Here is a 16,888-nt window from a genome sequence, read left to right on the forward strand (position 1 = left end):
GACCCTCTGTTTCAGACCCTCTGTTTCAGCCCCTCTGTATCTCGCCCTCTGTTTCAGCCCTTCAGTTTCAGCCCCTCTGTTTCTTATCCTCTGTTTCTCGCCCTCTGTTTCAGGCCCACTGTTTCTCGCCCTCTGTTTCAGCCCCCCTGTTTCAGCCCCTCTGTTTCTTTCACTCTGATTCAGCCCCTCTGTTTCTCGCCCACTGTTTCAGCCCTTCTGTTTCAGCCCCTCTGTTTCAGCCCCTCTGTACCTCGCCTTCTGTTTCAGCCCCTCTGTTTCAGCCCCTCTGTTACTCGCCCTCTGATTCAGCCCCTCTGTTTCTCGCCCTCTGTTTCTCGCCATCTGTTTCAACCCCTCTGTTTCTCGCCCTCTGTTTCAGCCCCTCTGTTTCAGCCCCTCTGTTTCTCGCCCTCTGTTTCTCGCCCTCTTTTTCAGCCCCTCTGTTTCTCGCACTCTGTTTCAGCCCCTGCCTTTCGCGCCCTCTTTTTCAGCCCCTCTGTTTCTCCCCCTATGTTTCAGCCACTCTGTTTCAGCCCCTCTGTTTCTCGCCCTCTGTTTCAGCCCCTCTGTATCAGCCCCTCTGTTTCTCTTCCTCTTTTTCAGCCCCTATGTTTCAGCCCCTCTGTTTCTCACCCTCTGTTTCTCGCCCACTCATTCAGCCCCTCTGTTTCTCGCCCTCTGTTTCAGCCCCTCTGTTTCAGCCCCTCTGTTTCTCGCCCTCTGTTTCAGCCCCTCTGTTTCAGCCTCTCTGTTTCTCGCCCTCTGTTTCTCGCATTCTGATTCAGTGCCTCTGTTTCTCGACCTCTGTTTCAGGTCCACTGTTTCTCGCCCTCTGTTTCAGCCCCTCTGTTTCACCCCCTCTGTTTCTCGCCCTCTGTTTCCGCCCCTCTGTTTCTCGGCCTCTGTTTCTCACCCTCTCTTTCTCACCCTCTGTTTCTGGCCCTCTGTTTCTTGCCCTCTGTTTCAGCCCCCTGTTTCAGCCCCTCTATTTCAGCCCCTCTGTTTCTCGCCCTCTCTTTCAGCCCCTCTGTTTGAGCCCCTCTATTTCACGCCCTCTGTTTCAGCCCCTCTGTTTCTCGCCCTCTGTTTCAGCCCCTCTGTTTCACCCCCTCTGTTTCTCGCCCTCTGTTTCAGCCCCTCTGTTTCAGCCCCTCTGTTTCTGGCCCTCTGTTTCTCACCCTCTGTTTCTCGACCTCTGTTTCAGTTCCGCTGTTTCTCGCCATCTGTTTCAGCCCCTCTGTTTCACCCCCTCTGTTTCTCGCCCTCTGTTTCAGCCCCTCTATTTCAGCCCCTCTATTTCTGGCCCTCTGTTTCTCACCCTCTGTTTCTCGACCTCTGTTTCAGTTCCGCTGTTTCTCGCCATCTGTTTCAGCCCCTCTGTTTCAGCCCCTCTGTTTCAGCCTCTCTGTTTCTCGCCCTCTGTTTCTCGCCTTCTGATTCAGTGCCACTGTTTCTCGCCCTCTGTTTCAGCCCCTCTGTTTCAGCCTCTCTGTTTCTCGCACACTGTTTCTCGCCCTCTGTTTCAGCCCCTCTGTTTCAGCTCCTCTGTTTCTCGCCCTCTGTTTCATCCCCTCTGTTTCAGCCCCTCTGTTTCAGCACCTCTGTATCTCGCCCTCTGTTTCAGCTCCTCTGTTTCTCGCCCTCTGATTCAGCCCCTCTGTTTCAGCCCCTCTGTTTCTCACCCTCTGTTTTAGACCCTCTGTTTCAGACCCTCTGTTTCAGCCCCTCTGTATCTCGCCCTCTGTTTCAGCCCCTCTGTTTCTCGCCCTCTGTTTCAGCCCCTCTGCTTCAGCCCCTCTGTTTCTGGCCCTCTGTTTCTCGACCTCTGTTTCAGCGCCTCTGTTTCTCGCCCTCTGTTACAGCCCCTCTGTTTTAGCCCCTCTGTTTCTCGCCCTCTGTTTCAGCCGGTCCGTTTCTCGCCCTCTGTTTCTCGCTCTCTGTTTCAGCCCCTCTGTTTCTCGCACTCTTTTTCTGCCCTTCTGTTTCAGACCCTCTGTTTCTCGCCCTCTGTTTCAGACCCTCTGTTTCTCACCCTCTGTTTCAGACCCTCTGTTTCAGATCCTCTGTTTCAGCCCCTCTGTATCTCGCCCTCTGTTTCAGCCCTTCTGTTTCAGCCCCTCTGTTTCTCGCCCTCTGTTTTTCGCCCTCTGTTTCAGTCCCACTGTTTCTCGCCCTCTGTTTCAGCCCCTCTGTTTCAGCCCCTCTGTTTCTTTCACTCTGATTCAGCCCCTCTGTTTCAGCTCCTCTGTTTCAGCCCTTCTGTTTCAGCCCCTCTGTTTCAGCCCCTCTGTACCTCGCCTTCTGTTTCAGCCCCTCTGTTACTCGCCCTCTGATTCAGCCCCTCTGTTTCTCGCCCTCTGTTTCTCGCCCTCTGTTTCAACCCCTCTGTTTCTCGCCCGCTGTTTCTCGCCCTCTGTTTCTCGCCCTCTTTGTCAGCCCCTCTGTTTCTCGCACTCTGTTTCAGCCCCTGCCTTTCGCGCCCTCTGTTTCAGCCCCTCTGTTTCTCCCCCTATGTTTCAGCCACTCTGTTTCAGCCCCTCTGTTTCTCGCCCTCTGTTTCAGCCCCTCTGTATCAGCCCCTCTGTTTCTCTTCCTCTTTTTCAGCCCCTATGTTTCAGCCCCTCTGTTTCTCACCCTCTGTTTCTCGCCCACTCATTCAGCCCCTCTGTTTCTCGCCCTCTGTTTCAGCTCCTCTGTTTCAGCCCCTCTGTTTCTCGCCCTCTGTTTCAGCCCCTCTGTTTCAGCCTCTCTGTTTCTCGCCCTCTGTTTCTCGCATTCTGATTCAGTGCCTCTGTTTCTCGACCTCTGTTTCAGGTCCACTGTTTCTCGCCCTCTGTTTCAGCCCAACTGTTTCAGCCCCTCTGTTTCTCGCCCTCTGTTTCCGCCCCTCTGTTTCTCGGCCTCTGTTTCTCACCCTCTCTTTCTCACCCTCTGTTTCTGGCCCTCTGTTTCTTGCCCTCTGTTTCAGCCCCCTGTTTCAGCCCCTCTGTTTCAGCCCCTCTGTTTCTCGCCCTCTCTTTCAGCCCCTCTGTTTGAGCCCCTCTATTTCACGCCCTCTGTTTCAGCCCCTCTGTTTCTCGCCCTCTGTTTCAGCCCCTCTGATTCACCCCCTCTGTTTCTCACCCTCTGTTTCATCCCCTCTGTTTCAGCCCCTCTGTTTCTGGCCCTCTGTTTCTCACCCTCTGTTTCTCGACCTCTGTTCCAGTTCCGCTGTTTCTCGCCATCTGTTTCAGCCCCTCTGTTTCACCCCCTCTGTTTCTCGCCCTCTGTTTCAGCCCCTCTGCTTCAGCCCCTCTGTTTCTGGCCCTCTGTTTCTCGCCCTCTGTTTCTCGCCCTCTGTTTCTCGCCCTCTTTGTCAGCCCCTCTGTTTCTCGCACTCTGTTTCAGCCCCTGCCTTTCGCGCCCTCTGTTTCAGCCCCTCTGTTTCTCCCCCTATGTTTCAGCCACTCTGTTTCAGCCCCTCTGTTTCTCGCCCTCTGTTTCAGCCCCTCTGTATCAGCCCCTCTGTTTCTCTACCTCTTTTTCAGCCCCTATGTTTCAGCCCCTCTGTTTCTCACCCTCTGTTTCTCGCCCACTCATTCAGCCCCTCTGTTTCTCGCCCTCTGTTTCAGCTCCTCTGTTTCAGCCCCTCTGTTTCTCGCCCTCTGTTTCAGCCCCTCTGTTTCAGCCTCTCTGTTTCTCGCCCTCTGTTTCTCGCATTCTGATTCAGTGCCTCTGTTTCTCGACCTCTGTTTCAGGTCCACTGTTTCTCGCCCTCTGTTTCAGCCCCTCTGTTTCAGCCCCTCTGTTTCTCGCCCACTGTTTCCGCCCCTCTGTTTCTCGGCCTCTGTTTCTCACCCTCTCTTTCTCACCCTCTGTTTCTGGCCCTCTGTTTCTTGCCCTCTGTTTCAGCCCCCTGTTTCAGCCCCTCTGTTTCAGCCCCTCTGTTTCTCGCCCTCTCTTTCAGCCCCTCTGTTTGAGCCCCTCTGTTTCTCGCTCTCTGTTTCAGCCCCTCTGTTTCAGCCCCTCTGTTTCAGCCTCTCTGTTTCTCGCCCTCTGTTTCTCGCCTTCTGATTCAGTGCCACTGTTTCTCGCCCTCTGTTTCAGCCCCTCTGTTTCAGCCTCTCTGTTTCTCGCACACTGTTTCTCGCCCTCTGTTTCAGCCCCTCTGTTTCAGCTCCTCTGTTTCTCGCCCTCTGTTTCATACCCTCTGTTTCAGCCCCTCTGTTTCAGCACCTCTGTATCTCGCCCTCTGTTTCAGCCCCTCTGTTTCTCGCCCTCTGATTCAGCCCCTCTGTTTCTCGCCCTCTGCTTCAGCCCCTCTGTTTCAGCCCCTCTGTTTCTCGCCCTCTATTTCAGACCCTCTGTTTCTCACCCTCTGTTTTAGACCCTCTGTTTCAGACCCTCTGTTTCAGCCCCTCTGTATCTCGCCCTCTGTTTCAGCTCCTCTGTTTCTCGCCCTCTGTTTCAGCCCTTCTGTTTCAGCCCCTCTGTTTCTCGCCCTCTGTTTTTCGCCCTCTGTTTCAGTCCCACTGTTTCTCGCCCTCTGTTTCAGCCCCTCTGTTTCAGCCCCTCTGTTTCTTTCACTCTGATTCAGCCCCTCTGTTTCAGCTCCTCTGTTTCAGCCCTTCTGTTTCAGCCCCTCTGTTTCAGCCCCTCTGTACCTCGCCTTCTGTTTCAGCCCCTCTGTTACTCGCCCTCTGATTCAGCCCCTCTGTTTCAGCTCCTCTGTTTCAGCCCTTCTGTTTCAGCCCCTCTGTTTCAGCACCTCTGTTCCTCGCCTTCTGTTTCAGCTCCTCTGTTTCAGCCCTTCTGTTTCAGCCCCTCTGTTTCAGCCCCTCTGTTTCTCGCCCTCTGTTTCTCGCCCTCTGTTTCTCGCCCTCTGTTTCAGCCCCTCTGTTTCTCGCACACTGTTTCAGCCCCTGCCTTTCGCGCCCTCTGTTTCAGCCCCTCTGTTTCTCCCCCTGTGTTTCAGCCACTCTGTTTCAGCCCCTCTGTTTCTCGCCCTCTGTTTCAGCCCCTCTGTATCAGCCCCTCTGTATCTCTTCCTCTTTTTCAGCCCCTATGTTTCAGCCCCTCTGTTTCTCGCCCTCTGTTTCTCGCCCACTCATTCAGCCCTTCAGTTTCTCGCCCTCTGTTTCAGCCCCTCTGTTTCCGCCCCTCTGTTTCTCGCCCTTTGTTTCAGCCCCTCTGTTTCAGCCTCTCTGTTTCTCGCCCTCTGTTTCTCGCCTTCTGATTCAGTGCCTCTCTTTCTCGACCTCTGTTTCAGGTCCACTGTTTCTCGCCCTCTGTTTCAGCCCCTCTGTTTCAGCCCCTCTGTTTCTCGCCCTCTGTTTCCGCCCCTCTGTTTCTCGCCCTCTGTTTCTCACCCTCTCTTTCTCACCCTCTGTTTCAGACCCTCTTTTTCTTGCCCTCTGTTTCAGCCCCCTGTTTCAGCCCCTCTGTTTCAGCCGCTCTGTTTCTCGCCCTCTCTTTCAGCCCCTCTGTTTGAGCCCCTCTATTTCACGCCCTCTATTTCAGCCCCTCTGTTTCAGCCCCTCTGTTTCAGCCCCTCTGTTTCTGGCCCTCTGTTTCTCGCCCTCTGTTTCAGCCCCTCTGTTTCAGCCCCTCTGTTTCTGGCCCTCTGTTTCTCACCCTCTGTTTCTCGACCTCTGTTTCAGTTCCGCTGTTTCTCGCCATCTGTTTCAGCCCCTCTGTTTCAGCCCCTCTGTTTCTCGCCCTCTGTTTCAGCCCCTCTGTTTCTCGCCCTCTGTTTCAGCCCCTCTGCTTCAGCCCCTCTGTTTCTGGCCCTCTGTTTCTCGCCCTCTGTTTCAGCGCCTCTGTTTCTCGCCCTCTGTTACAGCCCCTCTGTTTTAGCCCCTCTGTTTCTCGCCCTCTGTTTCAGCCGGTCCGTTTCTCGCCCTCTGTTTCTCGCTCTCTGTTTCAGCCCCTCTGTTTCTCGCACTCTTTTTCTGCCTTTCTGTTTCAGACCCTCTGTTTCTCGCCCTCTGTTTCAGACCTTCTGTTTCTCACCCTCTGTTTCAGACCCTCTGTTTCAGACCCTCTGTTTCAGCCCCTCTGTATCTCGCCCTCTGTTTCAGCTCTTCTGTTTCAGGCCCTCTGTTTCTTATCCTCTGTTTCTCGCCCTCTGTTTCAGTCCCACTGTTTCTCGCCCTCTGATTCAGCCCCTCTGTTTCTCGCCCTCTGTTTCTCGCCCTCTGTTTCAACCCCTCCGTTTCTCGCCCTCTGTTTCAGCCCCTCGGTTTCAGCCCCTCTGTTTCTCGCCCTCTGTTTCTCGCCCTCTGTTTCTCGCCCTCTGTGTCAGCCCCTCTGTTTCTCGCACTCTTTTTCTGCCCTTCTGTTTCAGACCCTCTGTTTCTCGCCCTCTGTTACAGACCCTCTGTTTTTCACCCTCTGTTTCAGACGCTCTGTTTCAGACCCTCTGTTTCAGCCCCTCTGCTTCAGCCCCTCTGTTTCTGGCCCTCTGTTTATCGCCCTCTGTTTCAACCCCTCCGTTTCTCGCCCTCTGTTTCAGCCCCTCGGTTTCAGCCCCTCTGTTTCTCGCCCTCTGTTTCTCGCCCTCTGTTTCTCGCCCTCTGTGTCAGCCCCTCTGTTTCTCGCACTCTTTTTCTGCCCTTCTGTTTCAGACCCTCTGTTTCTCGCCCTCTGTTACAGACCCTCTGTTTCTCACCCTCTGTTTCAGACGCTCTGTTTCAGACCCTCTGTTTCAATCCCTCTGCTTCAGCCCCTCTGTTTCTGGCCCTCTGTTTATCGCCCTCTGTTTCAGCGCCTCTGTTTCTCGCCCTCTGTTACAGCCCCTCTGTTTCAGCCCCTCTGTTTCTCGCCCTCTGTTTCTCGCACTCTGATTCAGCCCCTCTGTTTTTCGCCCTCTGTTTCAGCCCTTCTGTTTCAGCCCCTCTGTTTCAGCACCTCTGTTCCTCGCCTTCTGTTTCAGCTCCTCTGTTTCAGCCCTTCTGTTTCAGCCCCTCTGTTTCAGCCCCTCTGTTTCTCGCCCTCTGTTTCTCGCCCTCTGTTTCTCGCCCTCTGTTTCAGCCCCTCTGTTTCGCGCCCTCTGTTTCAGCCCCTCTGTTTCTCCCCCTGTGTTTCAGCCACTCTGTTTCAGCTCCTCTGTTTCTCGCCCTCTGTTTCTCGCCTTCTGATTCAGTGCCTCTGTTTCTCGACCTCTGTTTCAGTTCTGCTGTTTCTCGCCATCTGTTTCAGCCCCTCTGTTTCAGCCCCTCTGTTTCTCGCCCTCTGTTTCAGCCCCTCTGTTTCTCGCCCTCTGTTTCAGCCCCTCTGCTTCAGCCCCTCTGTTTCTGTCCCTCTGTTTCTCGCCCTCTGTTTCAGCGCCTCTGTTTCTCGCCCTCTGTTACAGCCCCTCTGTTTTAGCCCCTCTGTTTCTCGCCCTCTGTTTCAGCCGGTCCGTTTCACGCCCTCTGTTTCTCGCTCTCTGTTTCAGCCCCTCTGTTTCTCGCACTCTTTTTCTGCCCTTCTGTTTCAGACCCTCTGTTTCTCGCCCTCTGTTTCAGACCTTCTGTTTCTCACCCTCTGTTTCAGACCCTCTGTTTCAGACCCTCTGTTTCAGCCCCTCTGTATCTCGCCCTCTGTTTCAGCCCTTCTGTTTCATCCCCTCTGTTTCTTATCCTCTGTTTCTCGCCCTCTGTTTCAGTCCCACTGTTTCTCGCCCTCTGATTCAGCCCCTCTGTTTCTCGCCCTCTGTTTCTCGCCCTCTGTTTCAGCCCCTCCGTTTCTCACCCTCTGTTTCAGCCCCTCGGTTTCAGCCCCTCTGTTTCTCGCCCTCTGTTTCTCGCCCTCTGTTTCTCGCCCTCTGTTTCAGCCCCTCTGTTTCTCGCCCTCTGTTTCAGCCCCTCTGTTTCACCCCCTCTGTTTCTCGCCCTCTGTTTCAGCCCCTCTGTTTCAGCCCCTTTGTTTCAGGCCCTCTGTTTCTCACCCTCTGTTTCTCGACCTCTGTTTCAGTTCCGCTGTTTCTCGCCATCTGTTTCAGCCCCTCTGTTTCAGCCCCTCTGTTTCTCGCCCTCTGTTTCAGCCCCTCTGTTTCTCGCCCTCTGTTTCAGCCCCTCTGCTTCAGCCCCTCTGTTTCTGGCCCTCTGTTTCTCACCCTCTGTTTCAGCGCCTCTGTTTCTCGCCCTCTGTTACAGCCCCTCTGTTTTAGCCCCTCTGTTTCTCGCCCTCTGTTTCAGCCGGTCCGTTTCTCGCCCTCTGTTTCTCGCTCTCTGTTTCAGCCCCTCTGTTTCTCGCACTCTGTTTCAGACCCTCTGTTTCTCACCCTCTGTTTCAGACCCTCTGTTTCAGCCCCTCTGTTTCAGCCCCTCTGTATCTCGCCCTCTGTTTCAGCCCTTCTGTTTCAGCCCCTCTGTTTCTTATCCTCTGTTTCTCGCCCGCTGTTTCAGTCCCACTGTTTCACGCCCTCTGATTCAGCCCCGCTGTTTCTCGCCCTCTGTTTCTCGCCCTCTGTTTCAACCCCTCCGTTTCTCGCCCTCTGTTTCAGCCCCTCTGTTTCAGCCCCTCTGTTTCTCGCCCTCGGCTTCTCGCCCTCTGTTTCTCGCCCTCTGTTACAGCCCCTCTGTTTTAGCCCCTCTGTTTCTCGCCCTCTGTTTCAGCCCTTCTGTTTCAGCCCCTCTGTTTCTTATCCTCTGTTTCTCGCCCGCTGTTTCAGTCCCACTGTTTCACGCCCTCTGATTCAGCCCCGCTGTTTCTCGCCCTCTGTTTCTCGCCCTCTGTTTCAACCCCTCCGTTTCTCGCCCTCTGTTTCAGCCCCTCTGTTTCAGCCCCTCTGTTTCTCGCCCTCGGCTTCTCGCCCTCTGTTTCTCGCCCTCTGTTACAGCCCCTCTGTTTTAGCCCCTCTGTTTCTCACCCTCTGTTTCAGCCGGTCCGTTTCTCGCCCTCTGTTTCTCACCCTCTGTTTCAGACCCTCTGTTTCAGCCCCTCTGTTTCAGCCCCTCTGTATCTCGCCCTCTGTTTCAGCCCTTCTGTTTCAGCCCCTCTGTTTCTTATCCTCTGTTTCTCGCCCGCTGTTTCAGTCCCACTGTTTCACGCCCTCTGATTCAGCCCCGCTGTTTCCGCCCCTCTGTTTCTCGCCCTCTGTTTCAGCCCCTCTGTATCAGCCCCTCTGTTTCTCTACCTCTTTTTCAGCCCCTATGTTTCAGCCCCTCTGTTTCTCACCCTCTGTTTCTCGCCCACTCATTCAGCCCCTCTGTTTCTCGCCCTCTGTTTCAGCTCCTCTGTTTCAGCCCCTCTGTTTCTCGCCCTCTGTTTCAGCCCCTCTGTTTCAGCCTCTCTGTTTCTCGCCCTCTGTTTCTCGCATTCTGATTCAGTGCCTCTGTTTCTCGACCTCTGTTTCAGGTCCACTGTTTCTCGCCCTCTGTTTCAGCCCCTCTGTTTCAGCCCCTCTGTTTCTCGCCCACTGTTTCCGCCCCTCTGTTTCTCGGCCTCTGTTTCTCACCCTCTCTTTCTCACCCTCTGTTTCTGGCCCTCTGTTTCTTGCCCTCTGTTTCAGCCCCCTGTTTCAGCCCCTCTGTTTCAGCCCCTCTGTTTCTCGCCCTCTCTTTCAGCCCCTCTGTTTGAGCCCCTCTGTTTCTCGCTCTCTGTTTCAGCCCCTCTGTTTCAGCCCCTCTGTTTCAGCCTCTCTGTTTCTCGCCCTCTGTTTCTCGCCTTCTGATTCAGTGCCACTGTTTCTCGCCCTCTGTTTCAGCCCCTCTGTTTCAGCCTCTCTGTTTCTCGCACACTGTTTCTCGCCCTCTGTTTCAGCCCCTCTGTTTCAGCTCCTCTGTTTCTCGCCCTCTGTTTCATACCCTCTGTTTCAGCCCCTCTGTTTCAGCACCTCTGTATCTCGCCCTCTGTTTCAGCCCCTCTGTTTCTCGCCCTCTGATTCAGCCCCTCTGTTTCTCGCCCTCTGCTTCAGCCCCTCTGTTTCAGCCCCTCTGTTTCTCGCCCTCTATTTCAGACCCTCTGTTTCTCACCCTCTGTTTTAGACCCTCTGTTTCAGACCCTCTGTTTCAGCCCCTCTGTATCTCGCCCTCTGTTTCAGCTCCTCTGTTTCTCGCCCTCTGTTTCAGCCCTTCTGTTTCAGTCCCTCTGTTTCTCGCCCTCTGTTTTTCGCCCTCTGTTTCAGTCCCACTGTTTCTCGCCCTCTGTTTCAGCCCCTCTGTTTCAGCCCCTCTGTTTCTTTCACTCTGATTCAGCCCCTCTGTTTCAGCTCCTCTGTTTCAGCCCTTCTGTTTCAGCCCCTCTGTTTCAGCCCCTCTGTACCTCGCCTTCTGTTTCAGCCCCTCTGTTACTCGCCCTCTGATTCAGCCCCTCTGTTTCAGCTCCTCTGTTTCAGCCCTTCTGTTTCAGCCCCTCTGTTTCAGCACCTCTGTTCCTCGCCTTCTGTTTCAGCTCCTCTGTTTCAGCCCTTCTGTTTCAGCCCCTCTGTTTCAGCCCCTCTGTTTCTCGCCCTCTGTTTCTCGCCCTCTGTTTCTCGCCCTCTGTTTCAGCCCCTCTGTTTCTCGCACACTGTTTCAGCCCCTGCCTTTCGCGCCCTCTGTTTCAGCCCCTCTGTTTCTCCCCCTGTGTTTCAGCCACTCTGTTTCAGCCCCTCTGTTTCTCGCCCTCTGTTTCAGCCCCTCTGTATCAGCCCCTCTGTATCTCTTCCTCTTTTTCAGCCCCTATGTTTCAGCCCCTCTGTTTCTCGCCCTCTGTTTCTCGCCCACTCATTCAGCCCTTCAGTTTCTCGCCCTCTGTTTCAGCCCCTCTGTTTCCGCCCCTCTGTTTCTCGCCCTTTGTTTCAGCCCCTCTGTTTCAGCCTCTCTGTTTCTCGCCCTCTGTTTCTCGCCTTCTGATTCAGTGCCTCTCTTTCTCGACCTCTGTTTCAGGTCCACTGTTTCTCGCCCTCTGTTTCAGCCCCTCTGTTTCAGCCCCTCTGTTTCTCGCCCTCTGTTTCCGCCCCTCTGTTTCTCGCCCTCTGTTTCTCACCCTCTCTTTCTCACCCTCTGTTTCAGACCCTCTTTTTCTTGCCCTCTGTTTCAGCCCCCTGTTTCAGCCCCTCTGTTTCAGCCGCTCTGTTTCTCGCCCTCTCTTTCAGCCCCTCTGTTTGAGCCCCTCTATTTCACGCCCTCTATTTCAGCCCCTCTGTTTCAGCCCCTCTGTTTCAGCCCCTCTGTTTCTGGCCCTCTGTTTCTCGCCCTCTGTTTCAGCCCCTCTGTTTCAGCCCCTCTGTTTCTGGCCCTCTGTTTCTCACCCTCTGTTTCTCGACCTCTGTTTCAGTTCCGCTGTTTCTCGCCATCTGTTTCAGCCCCTCTGTTTCAGCCCCTCTGTTTCTCGCCCTCTGTTTCAGCCCCTCTGTTTCTCGCCCTCTGTTTCAGCCCCTCTGCTTCAGCCCCTCTGTTTCTGGCCCTCTGTTTCTCGCCCTCTGTTTCAGCGCCTCTGTTTCTCGCCCTCTGTTACAGCCCCTCTGTTTTAGCCCCTCTGTTTCTCGCCCTCTGTTTCAGCCGGTCCGTTTCTCGCCCTCTGTTTCTCGCTCTCTGTTTCAGCCCCTCTGTTTCTCGCACTCTTTTTCTGCCTTTCTGTTTCAGACCCTCTGTTTCTCGCCCTCTGTTTCAGACCTTCTGTTTCTCACCCTCTGTTTCAGACCCTCTGTTTCAGACCCTCTGTTTCAGCCCCTCTGTATCTCGCCCTCTGTTTCAGCTCTTCTGTTTCAGGCCCTCTGTTTCTTATCCTCTGTTTCTCGCCCTCTGTTTCAGTCCCACTGTTTCTCGCCCTCTGATTCAGCCCCTCTGTTTCTCGCCCTCTGTTTCTCGCCCTCTGTTTCAACCCCTCCGTTTCTCGCCCTCTGTTTCAGCCCCTCGGTTTCAGCCCCTCTGTTTCTCGCCCTCTGTTTCTCGCCCTCTGTTTCTCGCCCTCTGTGTCAGCCCCTCTGTTTCTCGCACTCTTTTTCTGCCCTTCTGTTTCAGACCCTCTGTTTCTCGCCCTCTGTTACAGACCCTCTGTTTCTCACCCTCTGTTTCAGACGCTCTGTTTCAGACCCTCTGTTTCAGCCCCTCTGCTTCAGCCCCTCTGTTTCTGGCCCTCTGTTTATCGCCCTCTGTTTCAACCCCTCCGTTTCTCGCCCTCTGTTTCAGCCCCTCGGTTTCAGCCCCTCTGTTTCTCGCCCTCTGTTTCTCGCCCTCTGTTTCTCGCCCTCTGTGTCAGCCCCTCTGTTTCTCGCACTCTTTTTCTGCCCTTCTGTTTCAGACCCTCTGTTTCTCGCCCTCTGTTACAGACCCTCTGTTTCTCACCCTCTGTTTCAGACGCTCTGTTTCAGACCCTCTGTTTCAGCCCCTCTGCTTCAGCCCCTCTGTTTCTGGCCCTCTGTTTATCGCCCTCTGTTTCAGCGCCTCTGTTTCTCGCCCTCTGTTACAGCCCCTCTGTTTCAGCCCCTCTGTTTCTCGCCCTCTGTTTCTCGCACTCTGATTCAGCCCCTCTGTTTTTCGCCCTCTGTTTCAGCCCTTCTGTTTCAGCCCCTCTGTTTCAGCACCTCTGTTCCTCGCCTTCTGTTTCAGCTCCTCTGTTTCAGCCCTTCTGTTTCAGCCCCTCTGTTTCAGCCCCTCTGTTTCTCACCCTCTGTTTCTCGCCCTCTGTTTCTCGCCCTCTGTTTCAGCCCCTCTGTTTCTCGCACTCTGTTTCAGCCCCTGCCTTTCGCGCCCTCTGTTTCAGCCCCTCTGTTTCTCCCCCTGTGTTTCAGCCACTCTGTTTCAGCTCCTCTGTTTCTCGCCCTCTGTTTCTCGCCTTCTGATTCAGTGCCTCTGTTTCTCGACCTCTGTTTCAGTTCTGCTGTTTCTCGCCATCTGTTTCAGCCCCTCTGTTTCAGCCCCTCTGTTTCTCGCCCTCTGTTTCAGCCCCTCTGTTTCTCGCCCTCTGTTTCAGACCTTCTGTTTCTCACCCTCTGTTTCAGACCCTCTGTTTCAGACCCTCTGTTTCAGCCCCTCTGTATCTCGCCCTCTGTTTCAGCCCTTCTGTTTCACCCCCTCTGTTTCTTATCCTCTGTTTCTCGCCCTCTGTTTCAGTCCAACTGTTTCTCGCCCTCTGATTCAGCCCCTCTGTTTCTCGCCCTCTGTTTCTCGCCCTCTGTTTCAGCCCCTCCGTTTCTCGCCCTCTGTTTCAGCCCCTCGGTTTCAGCCCCTCTGTTTCTCGCCCTCTGTTTCTCGCCCTCTGTTTCTCGCCCTCTGTTTCAGCCCCTCTGTTTCTCGCCCTCTGTTTCAGCCCCTCTGTTTCACCCCCTCTGTTTCTCGCCCTCTGTTTCAGCCCCTCTGTTTCAGCCCCTTTGTTTCAGGCCCTCTGTTTCTCACCCTCTGTTTCTCGACCTCTGTTTCAGTTCCGCTGTTTCTCGCCATCTGTTTCAGCCCCTCTGTTTCAGCCCCTCTGTTTCTCGCCCTCTGTTTCAGCCCCTCTGTTTCTCGCCCTCTGTTTCAGCCCCTCTGCTTCAGCCCCTCTGTTTCTGGCCCTCTGTTTCTCACCCTCTGTTTCAGCGCCTCTGTTTCTCGCCCTCTGTTACAGCCCCTCTGTTTTAGCCCCTCTGTTTCTCGCCCTCTGTTTCAGCCGGTCCGTTTCTCGCCCTCTGTTTCTCGCTCTCTGTTTCAGCCCCTCTGTTTCTCGCACTCTGTTTCAGACCCTCTGTTTCTCACCCTCTGTTTCAGACCCTCTGTTTCAGCCCCTCTGTTTCAGCCCCTCTGTATCTCGCCCTCTGTTTCAGCCCTTCTGTTTCAGCCCCTCTGTTTCTTATCCTCTGTTTCTCGCCCGCTGTTTCAGTCCCACTGTTTCACGCCCTCTGATTCAGCCCCGCTGTTTCTCGCCCTATGTTTCTCGCCCTCTGTTTCAACCCCTCCGTTTCTCGCCCTCTGTTTCAGCCCCTCTGTTTCAGCCCCTCTGTTTCTCGCCCTCGGCTTCTCGCCCTCTGTTTCTCGCCCTCTGTTACAGCCCCTCTGTTTTAGCCCCTCTGTTTCTCGCCCTCTGTTTCAGCCCTTCTGTTTCAGCCCCTCTGTTTCTTATCCTCTGTTTCTCGCCCGCTGTTTCAGTCCCACTGTTTCACGCCCTCTGATTCAGCCCCGCTGTTTCTCGCCCTCTGTTTCTCGCCCTCTGTTTCAACCCCTCCGTTTCTCGCCTTCTGTTTCAGCCCCTCTGTTTCAGCCCCTCTGTTTCTCGCCCTCGGCTTCTCGCCCTCTGTTTCTCGCCCTCTGTTACAGCCCCTCTGTTTTAGCCCCTCTGTTTCTCGCCCTCTGTTTCAGCCGGTCCGTTTCTCGCCCTCTGTTTCTCACCCTCTGTTTCAGACCCTCTGTTTCAGCCCCTCTGTTTCAGCCCCTCTGTATCTCGCCCTCTATTTCAGCCCTTCTGTTTCAGCCCCTCTGTTTCTTATCCTCTGTTTCTCGCCCGCTGTTTCAGTCCCACTGTTTCACGCCCTCTGATTCAGCCCCGCTGTTTCTCGCCCTCTGTTTCTCGCCCTCTGTTTCAACCCCTCCGTTTCTCGCCCTCTGTTTCAGCCCCTCTGTTTCAGCCCCTCTGTTTCTCGCCCTCGGCTTCTCGCCCTCTGTTTCTCGCCCTCTGTTACAGCCCCTCTGTTTTAGCCCCTCTGTTTCTCGCCCTCTGTTTCAGCCGGTCCGTTTCTCGCCCTCTGTTTCTCGCTCTCTGTTTCAGCCCCTCTGTTTCTCGCACTCTTTTTCTGCCCTTCTATTTCAGACCCTCTGTTTCTCGCCCTCTGTTTCAGACCCTGTGTTTCTCACCCTCTGTTTCAGACCCTCTGTTTCAGCCCCTCTGTTTCAGCCCCTCTGTATCTCGCCCTCTGTTTCAGCCACTCTGTTTCAGCCCCTCTGTTTCTCGCCCTCAGTTTCAGCCCCTCTGCTTCAGCCCCTCTGTTTCTGGCCCTCTGTTTCTCGCCCTCTGTTTCAGCGCCTCTGTTTCTCGCCCTCTGTTACAGCCCCTCTGTTTTAGCCCCTCTGTTTCTCGCCCTCTGTTTCAGCCCTTCTGTTTCAGCCCCTCTGTTTCAGCCCCTCTGTTACTCGCCCTCTGATTCAGCCCCTCTGTTTCTCGCCCTCTGTTTCTCGCCATCTGTTTCAACCCCTCTGTTTCTCGCCCTCTGTTTCAGCCCCTCTGTTTCAGCCCCTCTGTTTCTCGCCCTCTGTTTCTCGCCCTCTTTTTCAGCCCCTCTGTTTCTCGCACTCTGTTTCAGCCCCTGCCTTTCGCGCACTCTGTTTCAGCCCCTCTGTTTCTCCCCCTATGTTTCAGCCACTCTGTTTCCGCCCCTCTGTTTCTCGCCCTCTGTTTCAGCCCCTCTGTATCAGCCCCTCTGTTTCTCTTCCTCTTTTTCAGCCCCTATGTTTCAGCCCCTCTGTTTCTCACCCTCTGTTTCTCGCCCACTCATTCAGCCCCTCTGTTTCTCGCCCTCTGTTTCAGCCCCTCTGTTTCAGCCCCTCTGTTTCTCGCCCTCTGTTTCAGCCCCTCTGTTTCAGCCTCTCTGTTTCTCGCCCTCTGTTTCTCGCATTCTGATTCAGTGCCTCTGTTTCTCGACCTCTGTTTCAGGTCCACTGTTTCTCGCCCTCTGTTTCAGCCCCTCTGTTTCACCCCCTCTGTTTCTCGCCCTCTGTTTCCGCCCCTCTGTTTCTCGGCCTCTGTTTCTCACCCTCTCTTTCTCACCCTCTGTTTCTGGCCCTCTGTTTCTTGCCCTCTGTTTCAGCCCCCTGTTTCAGCCCCTCTATTTCAGCCCCTCTGTTTCTCGCCCTCTCTTTCAGCCCCTCTGTTTGAGCCCCTCTATTTCACGCCCTCTGTTTCAGCCCCTCTGTTTCTCGCCCTCTGTTTCAGCCCCTCTGTTTCACCCCCTCTGTTTCTCGCCCTCTGTTTCAGCCCCTCTGTTTCAGCCCCTCTGTTTCTGGCCCTCTGTTTCTCACCCTCTGTTTCTCGACCTCTGTTTCAGTTCCGCTGTTTCTCGCCATCTGTTTCAGCCCCTCTGTTTCACCCCCTCTGTTTCTCGCCCTCTGTTTCAGCCCCTCTATTTCAGCCCCTCTATTTCTGGCCCTCTGTTTCTCACCCTCTGTTTCTCGACCTCTGTTTCAGTTCCGCTGTTTCTCGCCATCTGTTTCAGCCCCTCTGTTTGAGCCCCTCTGTTTCAGCCTCTCTGTTTCTCGCCCTCTGTTTCTCGCCTTCTGATTCAGTGCCACTGTTTCTCGCCCTCTGTTTCAGCCCCTCTGTTTCAGCCTCTCTGTTTCTCGCACACTGTTTCTCGCCCTCTGTTTCAGCCCCTCTGTTTCAGCTCCTCTGTTTCTCGCCCTCTGTTTCATCCCCTCTGTTTCAGCCCCTCTGTTTCAGCACCTCTGTATCTCGCCCTCTGTTTCAGCCCCTCTGTTTCTCGCCCTCTGATTCAGCCCCTCTGTTTCAGCCCCTCTGTTTCTCGCCCTCTATTTCAGACCCTCTGTTTCTCACCCTCTGTTTTAGACCCTCTGTTTCAGACCCTCTGTTTCTGGCCCTCTGTTTCTCGACCTCTGTTTCAGCGCCTCTGTTTCTCGCCCTCTGTTACAGCCCCTCTGTTTTAGCCCCTCTGTTTCTCGCCCTCTGTTTCAGCCCCTCTGTTTCAGCCCCTCTGTTTCAGCCTCTCTGTTTCTCGCCCTCTGTTTCTCGCCTTCTGATTCAGTGCCACTGTTTCTCGCCCTCTGTTTCAGCCCCTCTGTTTCAGCCTCTCTGTTTCTCGCACACTGTTTCTCGCCCTCTGTTTCAGCCCCTCTGTTTCAGCTCCTCTGTTTCTCGCCCTCTGTTTCATTCCCTCTGTTTCAGCCCCTCTGTTTCAGCACCTCTGTATCTCGCCCTCTGTTTCAGCCCCTCTGCTTCTCGCCCTCTGATTCAGCCCCTCTGTTTCTCGCCCACTGCTTCAGCCCCTCTGTTTCAGCCCCTCTGTTTCTCGCCCTCTATT

This window comes from Stegostoma tigrinum, chromosome 20 (assembly GCF_030684315.1).
Source record: "Stegostoma tigrinum isolate sSteTig4 chromosome 20, sSteTig4.hap1, whole genome shotgun sequence".
In the NCBI taxonomy this organism is placed as follows: Eukaryota; Metazoa; Chordata; class Chondrichthyes; order Orectolobiformes; family Stegostomatidae; genus Stegostoma; species Stegostoma tigrinum.